Below are 18,187 nucleotides of genomic sequence, written 5' to 3'. Positions count from 1 at the left end.
TCTCGGGATCTCTTTGTCTTGCTTTTAAGGGAAAATGAGAAAAGGTTCCCCTTTTCGTCAATAAAATCCATTTCATCGCAATCATGAGAAAGAAAGATCGAGAAAGAACCAGAAAACAAGGTGTCTCGCGCTTTTGCACCTCAAGGGTTGTTATAAGCTTCCTACCGGAATTTTCTACACCATTTGTTTCCGACTCCTTTCTGTATGAAATATTTATTTTTGCATTGATTAGGTCAGGAACGGAGGCAGAAATTTATAATGAGAGGACCAAATATAAAACTCGTAACAATGTTTCATTACAAAAAAAAAAATTAGACAATTATGTAGAAGTTTATACTACGTGTATTGAATTTCGGTATGAATATTTTATTAATTTATACTATTAATTTCCTACACCATTTGTTTCCGACTCCTTTCTGTATGAAATATTTATTTTTGCATTGATTAGGTCAGGAACGGAGGCAGAAATTTATAATGAGAGAACCAAATATAAAACTCGTAACAATGTTTCATTACAAAAAAAAAAAAAATTAGACAATTATGTAGAAGTTTATACTACATGTATTGAATTTCGGTATGAATATTTTATTAATTTATACTATTAATGTCGTACAAAAGGCCATTCGGTATCAATTCCAGAGCATTACAAACCAATCAAGATTAACATTAGACTCAAAACTATGAAGTCGATGAGCAATTCTGTTAGCCTCTCTAGGAGCAAATTGAACACTAAAGTCAGGGCTTGCATTAAGTGAACCATCAATTTTAGCAATCAAGGCACTCAAGGGAGAAAGATCGTTGTCCCTGGTACAAACAACTTGGACTGCAAGCAAGCAATCACTTTCTACTATAGTCTGTGTATCATTCAGGTCTAGCAGCAACTCAATACCATGCTTTAATGCCAACAATTCAATACGAAGAGAAGAGCTTACAAAATCCATTATGTGAGAGAAAGCCGCAATAAAATAACCATAACAGTTCCTAATCACACCACCAGTGCCACTATATTGAACATTTGGCAGAAAGAAGCCATCAACGTACGTTCAGTTTCAGCAAGTCACTTTCTGGAGCAGTCCAAAGTTTGCTCCTTTTCTGTCCAGCAAGAGAATGACCAGTGAGACTCTTGTTTGCCTGCAAATACTCCTCATACCATGCCATAGAAGAAGCAACTAAACCTTGACCAGTTTGAGATTGATCCTTGCATAACTTATGGTTACGATTTCTCCTAGTACTCCAAAGCAAAATCAGTAACTAGTCAAATAAATTTTGAGGCAATGAAATAATTCTCTCCAAAAGCCACTCCTTTCAAGGAAGGATAAAAGAGCTACAAAAAGGTATAGTGAAGGGAGAAGCACCCAAGATCTCCTTGGCAATACTACACTCGCCGAAAAGATGTTCCACTGTTTCTACGGCTGAAGAACAAACAACACAATGCATCTCACCTGTATACTCTTTTGAGGTCAAAGCAGCTCTCGTGGGGATGAGATTGTAGACTACCCTCCACCCAAATATAGCTACTTTCTTGGGAACTTTTGCTCTCCGTAGTCCTTTCCAAATCGGAGCATAAGGGTAACCACTTGAAGTTGAAGCAAAAACATTACCAATAGAAACCCATTTTTTAAGTATTCCAAGGAATCCGGTCTTCTCCTAATCTCGATCCTGTTGAATAGAATAGATAATTTTTGAGCTGCCACCTCAGGTTGGAAACATGCGTTGACCGCAACAGTATCCCAAGGAAGGCCTTGATTACTGATCAAATCTGAAACCAACGCAAAAGTAGTATCAGAAGATCTATGTAATAAAAGAGGAGAGACGTTAGGGATCCATTCATCCTCCCAAATCTTCACAGAATTACCATTCCCAATTCTCCAAAATAAACTGGCTTGTAACACTGGTCTCGCTTGTACAAAACTTCTCCAAGCGTAGGAAGGTCTCTCCCCCATCAACAGTGAGAAAAGAACCTTGAGGAAAATAGACAGCCTAATTAAGAACTCGTGCAACTAGTGAATAAGGGTCAGTAAGGAACCTTCATCCCTGTTTTGTCAACTAGAAAGATTATGTGAATGCAAATGCTTAAAACCCATGCCTCCAGCCTCTTTTAGGAGACAGATTCGCTCCCATAATCTCTAATGTATCTTTCTTTTTCCATAGTGCTGCCCCAAAATAATTTAGAACAAAGTTGTTGCTGATCATCACAAAGTGACTGAGGTAAGAATTTTGGTACGAGTATTAATCGAGGAAGTAGTAATTTAAAAAAAAAAACAAATTTTTGAACAATAAGCAAGCAGTAGATGTGAATCCCTTAAAAATATTTGGATTGATATTGGTGAGCAAGCCCTAACCTCAAATACCAATTACTACTAGATCGTTGTTCGACTGGTTTCCAAAACAAAATTATTAATTTCTTGATCTATTTGAAGCATATTATCTCGCCTAGCCCCAGCCCTATTTTATTTTCTGCCAGGTGAAATCTTTTATTTAAATTTTTTCATTGGTACAATAAATTTGTTTTTGTTTTAGGAAAACTGAATTGGGAAATAATTGAGTTGTTCTTTCATTGATAGTCGGAGCCTCTTTATATAGAGGATTACAAGCATAGAGATAGAGTTGTACATGGAAACATAATTGTACATTGATTGGATATCTCCTAAGATTCTCTAAAAAAATCTCTAATATAAACCCTATTACAGCTAGACCAAGTAACCTAGAGTTTGGGCCAGAAACATATTCTGAATTTACTTGAACACTCCCCCTTGTGTCGCCCAAACGTGGTGCTCCTCTCGTTGCCTCATTAAAAACTTTGTTGAGTAACAAAACTCAATGGGACAAAAATAACCTCGCTCGAAGGGGAAAAAGAGCACAACACACCCTTCACGTTTCGAGACCATACATGCATACCTCTTCTCCTGATGTCTGCATCTTCCCCTGATGACTACGGTTATGGGAGTTCGGATAACTTCCTCAAACGATGCTACTTCTCGAAAGTGGAATTTAAGTAATGACTTAGTGACAAAGTCTGTCACGCTGTCCTTAGATCGAACCTAGTTCACTTTGATCTTAAGGAGAGTTTGTTGTTACTGATTATGCTTGGTGTTGTCGCTTTTGATGTAGCCTTGCTTCATTTGTTTAAAACAAGCAACATTATCCTCATAAATGCTCGTAGGCTCATCTATGGTAGACTTCAAACTACAATTTCTTCGAACATGCGTAATTATAGATCAAATCCATATACATTCAAAATTGCTTCGTGAAGAGCAATAATCTTTGCATGGTTCGAAGAAGTAGCGACTAGGGTCTGTCCTGTAGACCTCCAAGATATCACGGTCTTTACCCATGGTGAACACTTAAAAATTTTTGGGAATGACTTTTGTGTGGGTCAGAGATATACCCAATATCAGCAAAACCTTCCAAAACATTAATGTTGTTTTGGGATGGGGATGAAGAACGCAGACAAGTGTTGGCAGCGTTCCTGGTGTGTGATGGGTCCAAATCCATCATTTCTCTGTAGGGATAAGACAAACCCATATCATTCGTACATCTCAAGTATCGAAAGATATCTTTTACACCAGTCCAATGGCATGCGTTGGTGTAGAGGTATACCTAGCCAACAAGTTCACTGCAAATGAGACGTCATGTCTTGTGCATTAAGGTAAGTTCACTACTTTTTCCTTTAGTACATCTTCGTCATCATCCTTTGGATGAAGAGGATCCTTTTTAGGGTATATCAAGACTACGGAGGATCATGGGGATGCTGTAAGGCTTGATCTTGTCAGAATGCCTAACCATCTATCAACACGATGCTCAAGTTCTAAACTGAAAAGTAATCGTGTTCTCCCAAGATCCTTCATCTCAAACTCGGATTTTAAGTGTTCATCGGTTTCCCTTAATTCTTTAAGGGCTTCCAATGAAGATCATGCCCACCATGAAACCGCTATATAATCCAGAACTTGTTATAAAAACGCGCGGACATTTACATATCTCTTCCCAATCAAGTAGTCACTTTAGTGAGAGTTTCAACCTTATTGCAAACACGCTCCGTGGTCTAGACCTACTTGACTTTGGTAAATGAAGTTCACCAGGAACCTTCATAAATATTCCATATCTAGATCCCCATAGAGATACGTAGTGACCACATTCATAAGTGCATGTTCAGTTATTCGGAACCTACCAAAGTGACAGTGTAGTGGAGTGAAATGACATCCATTATGAGAGAATATGTCTCATCGTAGTCGATTCCACATCCTTTTGTGAGAAGCTTTGGCCCATAAGGCCAGATTACTATCTCCTTTTCTCATCACGCTTTCTGACGAAGACCCATTAGTCAATAGATTTTATGTTAGGAGGTGTTGACATCATTAGCTCGAAAACCTTCCTCTTCATTAGAGAATCCAACTTAACCTGGATCGTATCTTTCCATTTGGGTCAAATCTCTCTACGTTGGCATTCATTCATCAACTGAGTGTGGTTTGATATCATCTTACTCAATAAACTCATGTGTTATGAAATTCATGAATACATCATCAATCATGATGGAGTTTCTATCCCACGTCTCATGTACACTAGTGTAATTTTCATAGATCTCTCTATATTCTTAGGAATATGTTCTATCGTTGAGGCATCCCTCAATGATAACCTTAATCCGGAAGATTCTTATGAGACGGATTTTGAGTGTCGATGATCCAAGGATTAGTTTGTGCCAAAGTATCCTTCAAACCTACGGTCCTCCCACACATCTGAAAGATTCTATAACGCTAGAGTGCTACTCTCTATGACGTTGTGCCATGCCTACCTCCATGTGGGGTGGCGTTACGTTCTCTCGTAGGGACATCCATCCTTACATGTATATTGTAGCAAATATCTGTGATCTCGGCACTTTAGTGGGGATCGAGATGAGACATAGTGAGGACATGCCACTATAATTTCTGTCGTTTCTGCTAAACATCCATGTTCTTATCTCTCCCTAACGACGGGAAGACTATCTCATCAAACTAACAATCCGCAAGACATGTGGTAAAGAGATCGCCTAGCAAGGGCATTAAGTGGCAGAAGATTGTTGGAGTCTCAAATCCAACTTAGTTGCCCATTCGTCTGTAAGGACCTATCGTAGTACGCTGTGGTGGTGCAATGGGCACATAAATGGCTCACTCAAATGTGCGTAAGTACGAAATACTTGTAGCGAATCGCCAGCTGTAATGCAGAAATAGATTGAGTGGCAGTGGGTCGTAGACGAATTAGAATAGGTGCATCCGATATTGCATCACCCCAAGCGGATATAAGGAGATTGGTGCACCAATATCCGGGCTACCATCGTAGTCGTTTTCAGGAGACCGTTTGGGTGTGTGCAAGGGAATATGATATCCAACATCAGTCCCAATGCAATAACCATAAAAAGTTTTTGATGTAAACTCTCTACCATTGTCAAATCCAATTGACTGAATAGGATGATCCAGGGATTGAGCCAGTTGTCATATGATATGTGCTAGAAGTGTAGCATAAGTAGCATTACAAGTGGACAATGGTACAACACGTGACCAGCGTGTTTGCGTCTCAACCAACATCATGAGATATATAAAGGTCTGCAAGTTGGTTGAACTAGTCCACAGAATCCCCACGGACTCTATGTAAGAACAGAATGAGTATTTTCGTATCCTTTGTATAGGACGGTCTCGGTCTTAATTTCTATAAGGAACAGGCTTTGTAGAACGAGCGAGGGATCTTAAAGCAACCAATGAGGATTTTGGTTGGGACTGAGCGTCTGAAACGCTATTTGAAGCATAGTTGGAGATTGCAGTATCACCCAGGGCGCCATCACCATGATGGCATCATGGATATGGACTGTGCCAGCCCTAGGCTGGTGGTGGACAACCGTGGCGCCAGAGGCAGCATCGGCGGTCACACTTAGTCCAGGAATCAATTCTTATTTCATGCTTCATTTTTCTTGAAAGAATAGATGTCCGTGTGAAGTCTTTAGTAGACGGATCATCATATCATGACTAGGATGACCTATCCTGTTGTGACAAAGCCAATATGTGTCTAAATCCAAGAGATTTTCTCTCATAACTTTATTGGATTTAATAGCTCGAATAGTGACATAGAGTCAATTGGAGAGACACAAAAACTTCTCTAAGATGCGCATTTGTTCGCAATCATTAGAGGTATTGCAAAGGAACTCATTTCCGTTCTCTATATTCATTCCCGCATGGAATCCGTTGACTCGAATGGCTTAATAGGATTTGATTCGCCCTAGGAGCGTTTTAAAAGTTTCTGTGACAATAATCAAGGTGTCATTTGGAAAATGAATTTAAGCTATTCCATGTCCTTGAACTAATACAGATGGCCCAGCCATTGTAGTCACAAAATAATATGCTCAGAATCAAAATGGAGTTATAATGAAAAGAACTCAAAATTTTATTCTTAGGCCAACGGTGTACATCATTGTCTCTTAACTATTAAGAGAATCTAATCCAAGTACTAGTTAATGCAAAACAATGGTAGTCGTTCAACTTCTTTCGGTAACTCCAAAGTAAATATGACCAGGTGAGTAGACAGATGTCTGTGGAGCAAAACTCGCTTAAGTACCACTTATCTCAAAACTTTCCTAGACGTCATACTCTTTTTGGATGAGCCTATGTGAAGAAAAACTAAACTAATGGCATTTACTACACAGTATATGACAATTGGATATTGCATCTCTTGAAAAAATAAAGACTTAAATAGAATTGGCGATCTATTGATCCCAGCTAGATTTGAAGTCTTCAACCCTTCACTCTAGAGCTTCTTCTTCCACATAGTAAGCTTCTCTTACTTCACAATATGCTTTGTAGGCAGTGACAATTTCTTCATGAGCTCTACAAATGTGTGCCCAATGACCGGATACTCCACATCAGGAACATTCATCTCTGTGCTCAGATTCCACTGATCGAGGCACTTTGAAAGCTTCATTTGGATGGCACTTAGTGTTGGTGGCGCCACCAACATGTCCAGGGGCGTTGTGTCACACCCTAACCCAAAAATCTGAATTTTTTTTTTCCGAGTAAGGATGTGAATAGCTCTTTGTTGTCAAAGATAAGAAACATTTTGGCAAATAAAAACTATATAGAAAAATAAGAATCAGAGGTGACTTGGTTGTGAAACACTTTATTACATAGGTCCGTTCTTACAAAACAAACGAAAGCAAGCTTATAAATGTCACACCCCAACCCGAAAATCTGAATTTTTTTTTCTGAATAAGGATGGGAATATCTCTTAGTTGTCAAAGATAAGAAACACTTTGGCAAACAAAAACTATATAGAAAAATAAGAATAAGAAGTGACTTGGTTGTGAAACACTTTATTACATAGGTTTGTTCTTACAAGATAAATGAAAGTAAGCTCATAAACGCCTCCCTCTCTCTTTCCATGTTGACCTATTCGGTTCTGTGTCTGCATATTTTAGCGGTTACCTTCCTCATTAGAGTGAGAATATGGACCAAAACGTCCAGAATTGTCCTTAGATTTTGGGTTTTGCTCTTGGCATCCTCCTTTAGAGGCACGACTATAATTGGACTCCGGAATGTGCTTTGTTCCCATGGGTCTCGAATTATAGTTCTTGATAAGGATGTTATTGTGCTTTTTATCTACATTCATAGCTCCAATGAGCTCATGAAACCTTATGATCCGTCTTGTAGTAACATTTATTCGATAGATTTTTTAGCAAGAATCAATGCAAAGATAGAGAAGGTAGAGAGTCCTCATAATTAACATCGTATCTGTGATATTTTTTCTACAGAATTCCATTAAGGATTTAATGCAAAGGGCTTCCGAGTTGTAGTCAATAACTGACTTGAAATCACAGAAGCATAGGCTATACCATCTCACTTCTAGTTCAGGAAGCAGGGAGTCAGGGACATTGCCAAATCTTTCTTTAACTGAGACCCATAGCCTTCTGGGGTCTTCTTTTTTCATATACTTGTACTGGAGTGAATCATCCATATGATGAGTCATTAGGATGAAGGCTTCAACCTTATTTGCCTCTAAGGCTGCTCTATTTGCTTTTTAGCTTGAGCTTGCTCAACAGTTAGCACGTCCTGGTTAGGCTAGAGAATCATATCCAGGATTCCATCGGTCTTGAGATGTTGGCGGACATCACGAACCCACTTGTGATATCCAGAGCCAGTTGTTCCTAATGGAGCGAAGTCCAATTTATTCAAGTTACTCATCCTGAAAGAGAACAAGAAAAATAGGTTAGTTTTGGAGTGGAAAAAGTTACCACGAAAACATATAAAATTTCTGAGTGTAGTCGCTCCCAAGAAATTATGAGCTTCCAAGCATTATCGCTTCCCAGAAATTTGGGATATCCGAGTATAGTTGCTTCCAAGAAATCCGATTCCAAGAGGTATTGGATTAGATCGAAACAATGATGTAAGTGGTCGATCATAAATTCTCTACAAACTCTAAGTTTGGAGATCTCAACAAGCTCCAAACTTAGATTGAGCATGAACCCCCACAGTTCGGCTCTTGGTCTCCCCTATGAAGAATAAAAGGGGGTAGAAAAAGGGAGGTTGCAAGTCCCCAAGAAAAAGAAGAGAAAAATAATATAAAAAAACTTTAAAAATGAGAACTAATAGAACATTTAAAACATACCTTGAAAAGTGTAGAAAATTGTCGGAAAAAGTTGCCGGAGGTGGCTAGAAATTATCTTCGGAAAAAGTCGCCGGAGCTTGGCGGTGGTTGGCCTAAATTGTTTGGTTGTGGGCTGCCTTTCCTTTTCCTTTTTTTCTTTCTTTTCTACTTCTTTTCTTGTGGGCCGTGTCCATCTTCTTCTATCTTTTTTTTCTTTTCTTCTCTTTTGGGTCCGCGTCCACCTTTTTTTTTTTTTCTTTCTTTTCTTCTCTTTTTTCTCATGGGCCGTGTCCACCTTCTTCTTTTTCTTTTTTGTTTTCTTCTGGGGCCTGCACATTTTTCTTCCCTTTCTTCTTCTGGGGTCCGTACCTTTTTTTTCTTTCTTTTTCTGCGTCTTCTTCTTAGGGGCCAGGCCTTTTGTCTTTTTTTTTTTTTTTTCTCTTTTGGGCCGCTCCCTCTTTTCTTTGCGTTGGGCTCGACAGGAATTGGGCTGGGGCAGGTGCAGCAAGTAGGTTCTGGGAGGGTGACCAATTCAAGAGTTTGCAGTACTTCCGATGGCCGGTCCGGTAACTTTCCAGCAGGTTTTGGTCTTTATTTTTCCGGTTCCCTGATTCTAGGTTTAGGGCATCGATGGTGATGAAATATGACGATAGTAGGAGTACTGGAAAGGTTCGAACCAGGCAGGAAACCTTTTTTTTCTTTTTTCTTTTGGGGACCAGTTCAATACTTTTTTGGGCGATTTCAATGATGCCACCGGGTGTTCTAGGCTCTTGGGATCGACAGCTTCAAGGTGGGGGTCGGTGGTTGCTAGGGTTTGAAGGCTAATATTTTAGGGTTTCAAGGTTAGGACTTCATGTTGATAACGTGTTTTAGGAAAACTAAATTGGGAAAGAATTGAGTCGTGCTTTCATTGATAATAGGGCCTATTTATATAGAGGATTACAAGCATAGAGATAGAGTTGTATATGGAAACATAATCGTACATTGATTGGATATCTCCTAAGATTCTCCGAGAATTTCTCTAATATAAACCCTATTACAACTAGAGCAAACTTAGAGTTTGGGCCAGACACATATTCTGGATTTACTTGAATAGTTTTAACTTTGTTGTAACTTATAGTTATTCTTACTTTATAGAAATTGGGTCAGGTAAGTAAATTATGTGGGCAAAAAACTATAACTATAACTATAGCTATTTCAAAGTCTTAGATGGTTATTTAGCAATTAATACATACATGCCAAAATCATGGGCTGCCAAGGCCAACTCAGGGTCTAGTGTACATCTGTCACGGCAAAATTGCACACCTACACGATAACAGCAACACTATAATACATATAGGGTCATCATGATAATAATATGAATTTTAATGGTCCGATTTAGTATTAATCCGTTAACAATAAAAACTATTAACTTGAGAGAATTCTTATAGGTTTTACTTTTTCTCATCTAATATACATATTAGAAAGCATAATGCGTCTCTCAAATTCATCGTAACCCCTTTCTCAATTTTCACGATGTTAGTATAGGAAGTTGTATATGTTGGCATTCCTTTATACAGAACTGAGTTAGGCCTAGTCTAGGAGTTGTGTATGAGAAGAATGGAAGTGACACTCAAGCTCGAAGAACAAGTCAAGAGCCTAAATAAATCGTAGACACTTCAAGTAAGTTTCATTCATTGCATTTGCATGATTGAGTGTAAGGATTGATAGATGTGCTTCAATCTCGAAGAAGTTTGTGTGGTGATATGGCTTGGTTAGATGTTTGGGATGTTTTGCCTTCCAAAAAGTAATCAAATGTTGATTGAGTGTTTATAAATACTTTATGTCTTTGATTAGTTCTATTTTTGGTTAAGGCATATATCTTTTATTTTTAGGATAAAATATTTTTTATGTTACATTATCACTTTGACAAATTTGTTTCTTATTAGGTGTTAAATTCTAAAATTGATTATACCTTAATAGATTTAGGGGGAGTTGTTTGGATGCATACATAGGTTTTTGCAAACGTCTTTTTTGACTTGAGCTTTGCATAATAGAACTGTGCATTTTTTCTTTAAGGCAAAGTAGTTTTTCTAGGTTTGAAAATTCACTTGTTCCATGTCAAAGTGAATTAACAAGTCAAAGTTATTTCACAAATCATTCATGGCTTATTGCACGTGCAAGTGTCTTATAAGATCAGTTGGGAATCAAGCATGCTCAAGGATTGTTGTTTGAAGAATTCTAAACTAGTGAAATCACATCTAGAAGCAATGAGCAAATTTGTGAAAGGTATTTCAATAGCCTAGAAGAAGTCTAGTTAGAGGTACCCATGTCGAGAGTTCAGAAAAGTTGTAAGTTTTTCTTGGTAATTAATTCGTTTACATTCTTATAGTGTGTGCTTGAGCACTAGACCTTCAAGAATTACAGCCCACAGTTGTTTACCTCATGTTGAGGGTTTTACTGTAAACAATTCTCGTATTTTGCCCATTTGTTTTATCATTTTATGCTTTTATGTGTGTTGGCTGAGCTTTTAAATTTAAATTTAATTTATTTTCGCACATAAGGGATAGCTAGCTGTTTTCAATGGTTTAGCAACATTATGAAAAGTTTGTGGTTTAAGTGTCTTTCCTATTCACCCCCCTCGCCCTCTAGGTCATTCTAGTACTTTCACACGACAACAATTTCAACTCTTAACTTTTAAAAAGAAAAATGTACACTTCCCAATGGTAGGGATCCCAATCTAACAATTGCCCCAACCATTATAGGGACAATTCCCAATGGCATAAGTTGGAACCGGCCACCCAACTCCGATGGCCATCACTTCTAGCAACCTGCACCCATCTCCTCTGGACTTCATTGTCGACCCTCTGCTACTACTAACTTTCTAAAGCCCCCTACTCGCTTATTTGCCTAACTTACCACCGCCACCGAAAGAGAGATGACAATAGACCTTCTAACCAACTGTTGAAGACTAGAAAGCTAACAACAAAATTGTTACCGAAAGGAACATCACCATAGTGCTACAACCCTTTGCAAAAAACCATGAACCACAATGGAACCCAATAGCTGAAACAATAACCACACTCTCGATCTGATCCCGTCGTCAGTTTGATGAAACCTTAAGGAAAGGAATATTTAGATATGCTGCAAGAGTAGGAGGGGTTGTGCCTGATCGGCTTATGGATTGATGATGAACCCATAACTTGCATTGTTATCAGGGAGGAGAGTGGGAAATTTATGTCCACCACCAACCATTCCCATATGTTGAAATCTTGTGTTTATTGAATAAAAGATATCCTCTTCTAAAAAAAAAAGACACAATATATATATTTTTTTTTTGAAGAAAGGACTTCAGAGTATATTGATATAATAAAACTAGCTTGTTCACAGATTGGCTACAAAACCATTGATTTCCATGGGAACAAACCCACTCCAAAACAAATCAAAATCATATGCTAATGCAAATTTAGCAAGCTTATGTGCTGCTTGTTTGCATTCGTACCTATATAACTAAATTGCCAGCCAGGCAGACTCTCCATAATAGTGGAAGTATCCTTATAAATCCTACCTAATATGATCAATTCACACCCCTGGAATTAATAGCAGAAACATCACATTGACAAGCTTATTCAAATCTAATAGGAGAAAGCCCAAACATCTCCACTAATTGACATGTAGCCCTACAAGCTAAGGATTCCACAGTCACCAGATTCACCACCCACCAAACCTTAGAACAAACACCACCAACCACAGACCCAGAGTTGTCCCTACGCACAACCCTCACCCCACCAGTATGGCTAGAAGCATCAAAAGCCTCATTATAATTGGCTTTAAGCCAACCTAGGGTAGACGGAGACCAGTGCACAACTCGTTTAATAATAGGATGGTGAATGGTAGCCTTCACAATCATAGAAAGGTGATGAAAAGATTTATTCTGAAAAAGCAAGCTGAATCAATGAAGCTAACTTACCAGACCAAAGCCTTTCATTCCTTTCCTTCCAGATAAACCGGAGCAAAATTAAGAGCAAAGAAGCATTGTCCTTTTGTAACAACCGCATACAAGAGGACAATCAATCTATAATAGTACCCTGTATGTTATCAAACAACTGCTGCACCACACTTAAAGTAGGAAAGAACCTCAATAAATCGCTCACAAATGGACAATCTTGACTGACATGCATAATGGTTTCTCTTCAGAATTACGAAAGAAGCAATCATCCACTACCGGCACTTTATGTAAGCGGAGTTGAGAACTAGTAGGCAAAATATAAGAGCATACCTTCCAGAAATGAACCTTAATCTTCTCCAGTCCTTTTCCAAACCAAATAAGCTTCCAAAAATCTGATGTAGTACCACCGTCTTTAGGCCTTGTTTGGTTCGCAGAAAGGAAAGGAAAGGAAAGGAAATCAATTCCTTGCTCTTTCCATGGGCATGGAAAATTGCAATTCCCATCAATTTTTCTTTCCAGTGTTTGGAAAGGCCAGGAATATAGTCAAACTATAGCCTTTAGTTTCCAATACGGTGTTTGGTTCTTGTAAGGAAATGAAACAAAATCCTATCAATTTTCTAATAATACCCTCATATTAACGAGAAAACTTATAATAGGATCATAAGCTTCTGCTATTGTACTAGAACAACTATTGTTCCTAGGTTGATTGATGTTGCAAACCTTGTTGGATCGATGGGCAGTGTTTGTCCATTGACAAAAATGCTCTGAAGATTCAAATTATAAAGAGGCGTGATATATTGAATTCCAAATTATTAGTCAAAAGACAGCAATTTACCTTTTTTTTTTTTTTGCTTTCAATTGGTCTTTTGTATATGTGAAGGTTGTTTAGATCTTAATAATGCATGGTTCATAGTTTTCCTTCTTCTCGTGAGAATGGGCTCATCTTTACTTTGTCTCCATTCTCAATGCACACAATTGGATAAAGTCACTGCACAATTTGTTATTATCATATTATTTCTCTTAACACTTCTTTGTTGACATTATGTAATTCTAAAAGGCACTAGTACAAAAATTGAATCAGACGACGACTAAAAACTGTCGTCTGATACGGAGCTGACAGTCGTATATCTCACTGCAGTCTGATGAGACATGATTTAGAGAACCGTCGTCTGAAGAACTTGGCATCCATGTCGACAGGCTGTCAATAGCATGTCGACATCATTAACTGTTTTGTGAACGTTACTCAAACAACGAACAACTTAAGAACCCGTTGTGTGATTGTGATTTAGAAGTTTTTTTATTTTTTTATTTTTTTATTTTTATTTTTTTTTATAACTGTTGTGTGACTGTTACTTACACAACTAAAACATTGATAGCATCCATGACCTGTATTACTCTCAAACGATAGTTTTTATTGTATGGCTGTTGTGAACATTGTGTACGTGCAACAGAAAATTAAAGATATAACTTGTCCTAATATATATGCCGGAATTGGAATCCAAAATGAACAAATTAACAGTAACTGATCAATATATAGAAGAAATTGTTATAATCCACATCATGGACTAAAATGGATTGTGCAATCATCCACAAAAAAAGTACATCTAATAGTACTCTTGTAGCAATAATATACATCCAGAAATTTACATAAAAGAGTCTGGCTTTGGAAGCTCCCAAGCACTAATTCTGTAGGAGCTTTTTGCTCTCTTTCTGTATGACCTTTTTGCACTTGCTTTCATTTACTTTGCTCTTTGTGCCATGAGAATCTGTAATATCAACATAGAAAAACCAAAGTTAGCTTAATAAGCTAATATCCAGTATGCAAGATAGATAAGAAATTGCACATATAAATAGTCAACAAAACATACAAGTAGACAACAATAAGGCATTAAACCTCAACCAATAGTAATTGATAGTCCTCTTTCCAAGATAATACAAAACTGATGCTATATAAAACATGAAGCAGCAATAAACTAAATTTCTTCCAAGTATAAAAGAAAGTTATACTATTCTGGTCCTAGGCATATATATACACAAACAAAAATACCTATATTATACTACATATATACAAAATACATATATATGTTACATATATTATTTAGAGAGCAGCGAACTAATAAAGAGTGGTAAACTCGGTAAATGTTCAGACTTGCAATGAGCACTCATGTTGAATCATAGTTATCATATGCTAACCATAGTTTTGAAGCTCTGATTAGTACACATACCCATTTGTTCTGATAGAAATGTTGTCTTTAAACTTTTCCTTCTATTTAGCTAATTTTCAATAAGCTGAACAATGAACATATAACTTGGCCAAATAATGGTTTTATACCTTTGTTGTTATAGGCTTCCCTAATAAAAGTGGACGAACAACGACCATGCCATTTAGTGCCTCCTCCAAGACAGTAGCTGGCATAGTACGTAGTCTTAGTTGGCACCTCGAGTTAACTGATGTGTAAACCATAAGTACGTAAGACCCCATCAGAAAAGTTTTCACACTTACTGTTGAGAGACTAAAACTTGGAAGATTAAATTAGTAAATAAGCCAACCAAACCTAAGAAGGGCAGCAAACATGGTATTTACAACACCCAAACTTGAAAGATCCAGCTCCAATTCTTGGCTTTCTGATTCAATAGCCTGGGTAACAAACAAAGGAATCATGTTCAGCAACAAATACTCATGCTAAGCCAAGTAAAAAAATTATCAACGGAATCCGTATTAAATGCATGCTAATAAAAGGAACATATGCAATGTCAATAGCCATACAGTGTGGAATCCGATCAAAATACAAGCAATTGAGCCTTCAATAGTCCAACATTTTAAGCACCCCAAAAATATCCAGTATAAAATTACCTGACTTTGCACTGCACTCAAACATGGCTGGACCAATTCGCTCGCGTACTAATCTACCACTTAGGAGACTCGCAATGACATCAATCTGCATAATATACGGCAAAACATGAATTAGGACTCTAAGATGACATTTCTGCTAAAAGAGCTAACATTTGCATCTAGCACCTAACAGTTTAAATGATGAGGACCAAAGCTTAATTGCTCACCAAGTACAGAAGACGACCAATTCCGGATTCATCTTATTGCCATAGAATAAGGGAAGTTTCAAACACTTCAATGGAGAAAACAGCTCTTGAGATTGCTCCAACAGTAGGACCCCTAACAAATCTACTCTCTGTTTCTTGTCCTATCAAAGCTCTAGTCAGAGATCCCAACAAGGTACCCACTGCACACAAAAATGTCATTTCCTTCGGTTAGAATATGAGCATCACCAAAAATTTCGTAATTGCGAAAAAGCGTTCATCTTCCAATGATCTAAATTCCAGATTTTGGTAGAATGTAAAGGCCAAGAATTCTCAAAACCCCTTTGCTTATAAGAGAAAGGTTTACACTCTAATCAAAGCTAGAATTCAACAAGACAATGGCATATGCATCCAAATGAAATTTCATTTCTTTATGAAAAACTGCAAATTCTAATGCATGAAATTGAATTCCTCTTCTAAAGCAATGGAGACCCAATTGATATTGGGTGCAGATATCAATGATTCAAGAACCCAAATCCAATTCATTGCAAAACCCATGTCATCAAAACAGAACCAGATCAATGAATAACATCCATTAACGCATAAGCCAAGAAAGACAAAAACTTCAATAAAGAGAAAGACAATGAACAATCAGAACAAAACAAACCAGGAGAATAAGTGCTTCCCAAAAAAGCAAAATGAGACAAACAGAGAGACCATAAAAACTCACCCAAAGCAAAGAAGAAGGTGAAGATCGCAAAGAAAATGTTCCCAATAATCGCAGAAACTACAAAGTCCAACTATGTGTCATTCAAGCACCAGAATCCAATTAACAATTTTCAGTAAAAAATAAAAAATAAAAAAATAATTCAATTATGAAAATAACTCAAGGCCTTTAAGATGGAATCATCACCCAACTTCTTAGTAACTTTGGGCCAACAGAGGAAGCAACCAGTCCTAGTCGTCTTCCTTAATAACTGTAACATTCACACTGTCATCAACTTTTTCAACCTACACTACTAGAATTTTGGCCTTAGACATCGGCCAGAAACCGATGTTAAAAAAAAACCCATCCGATGTCTTAGTGGGTGATGTTAAAGATCACGAACAAAAAGACATCGGTCAAAAACCGATGTCCAGTTCAAAAATAGACATCGAATAAGCTTATGGAACCGATGTAAAACTGTTTTTTTTTTTTTAAATAAATAAGGGATTAGGCGATATTAGTTCCTCGGAAGCAGACAATGTAGGGTGCAAGTCCCACCCTCAATCCCTAAGGAGAAGGGTCTGCCACACTCTGGGAACTCACCCCCCATCCCCTTAATTTATTAAATCATAATAAGAAATACAAAATAGTTGGGGGGACCAAACCAAAACCCAACCTGAAAAAGGAAAATACAAGCCTTTCTTGCATTGTACGGGCAAGACAAGCAAAAACAAATTAAAAGACAAAAAATAAAGAAAAACAAAATCATCACCGAAATCTATAATAAACCATAGAAGACAGGTCGCGCCCATAATGACCAGCAACAAAGGATGGAAGGTCATCCCACCAGCTATAACCCACATTGAGCGCACCATGATTAGCAAGAGCATCAGCTACAGTGTTACCCTCCCGGAAAGTATGAGAGACTCGAAAATGGATCATACGGGTGAAAGACAAATAGTTAGACCATGCCCTCCGTAGCCTCCATGGAGCTAACTTTGGATTCTTGAAATACTAAACTACCAGCATGGAGTTGGTTTCAAGCCAGATGTAAGTCCAACTCTTAACCCAAGCAATCCTCAAAGCCTCAATAACTGCCAACACTTCCGCATCAATTGCACTGAGAGTCTCCACTTTTTTAGCAAAAGCTCCTCTAAACTGACCCTCATAATCTCTAAATATCCCCCCAAATCCAGCTGTGCTATTGTCTCAAAAAGAACCATCTGTATTCACCTTCAACCAATGCATTGGGGGGGGGGGGGATCCATTGCACTGGGAAATATTTTGGAGCCTTTACAATTAAGGACGAAAGACCAAGCACGGCGAATAGGCCTTGCATTCTCAAAGGGTTAGAGCATGGCATCAAGTGAATGGAGGCAGACTCTTTCAAAAAAATTAGAAACCAATGCTTGAAATGTGCTAAATTAAAAGTAGCCTCATGAAACCGGATTTTGTTTCTCATCGACCATATGCACCACATAGCATTGCAAAAAGCAAAACTCCATAGAGCTTTTGAAGCACTAGTCATCCCATTTAGAAAATCTGGGGAGAGAAGATCAGCAAGAGATGTACCCGACATAATACTCTTGTGGAAAAAAGAAGCAAGCCAACTCCAAAAATCATGGATTAAATCGCACTCATAGGAAAGATGATTTAAAAACTCACCCTGAATGCTGCAAATAGAGCACTGAGAGCAGAGAGAAAAACCCCTTCTTGCTAACAAGTCATCAGTTAAAATAATCTTTTTTAAGACCTTCCAAGTCACTAGGCTCTTGCGGGGCTGTAAAGCCTTATCCAAATCAACTTGCACCAGGTTACTAAAGGCCTAGGTGGCGAGAGAAACATGAAAGCATCCTTGGTTGTTAAAATTCCAGCTGCATTAGAGGGCCAGATGACTTGGTCCCCCTCATTTTCTA

General features: G+C 37.9%; 1 pseudogene; it reads right to left on the bottom strand.

Moving 5' to 3' along the window:
* Window positions 1-14,884: 14,884 nt before the first annotated feature.
* LOC121051262 lies at window positions 14,885-17,850 on the bottom strand (annotated as a pseudogene).
* Between the last annotated feature and the right edge of the window lie 337 nt (window positions 17,851-18,187).

This window comes from Rosa chinensis, chromosome 2 (assembly GCF_002994745.2).
Source record: "Rosa chinensis cultivar Old Blush chromosome 2, RchiOBHm-V2, whole genome shotgun sequence".
Classification (NCBI taxonomy): domain Eukaryota; kingdom Viridiplantae; phylum Streptophyta; class Magnoliopsida; order Rosales; family Rosaceae; genus Rosa; species Rosa chinensis.
Note: the sequence above shows the minus strand (reverse complement) of the source record. Positions and strands in the feature narration are given on the sequence as shown.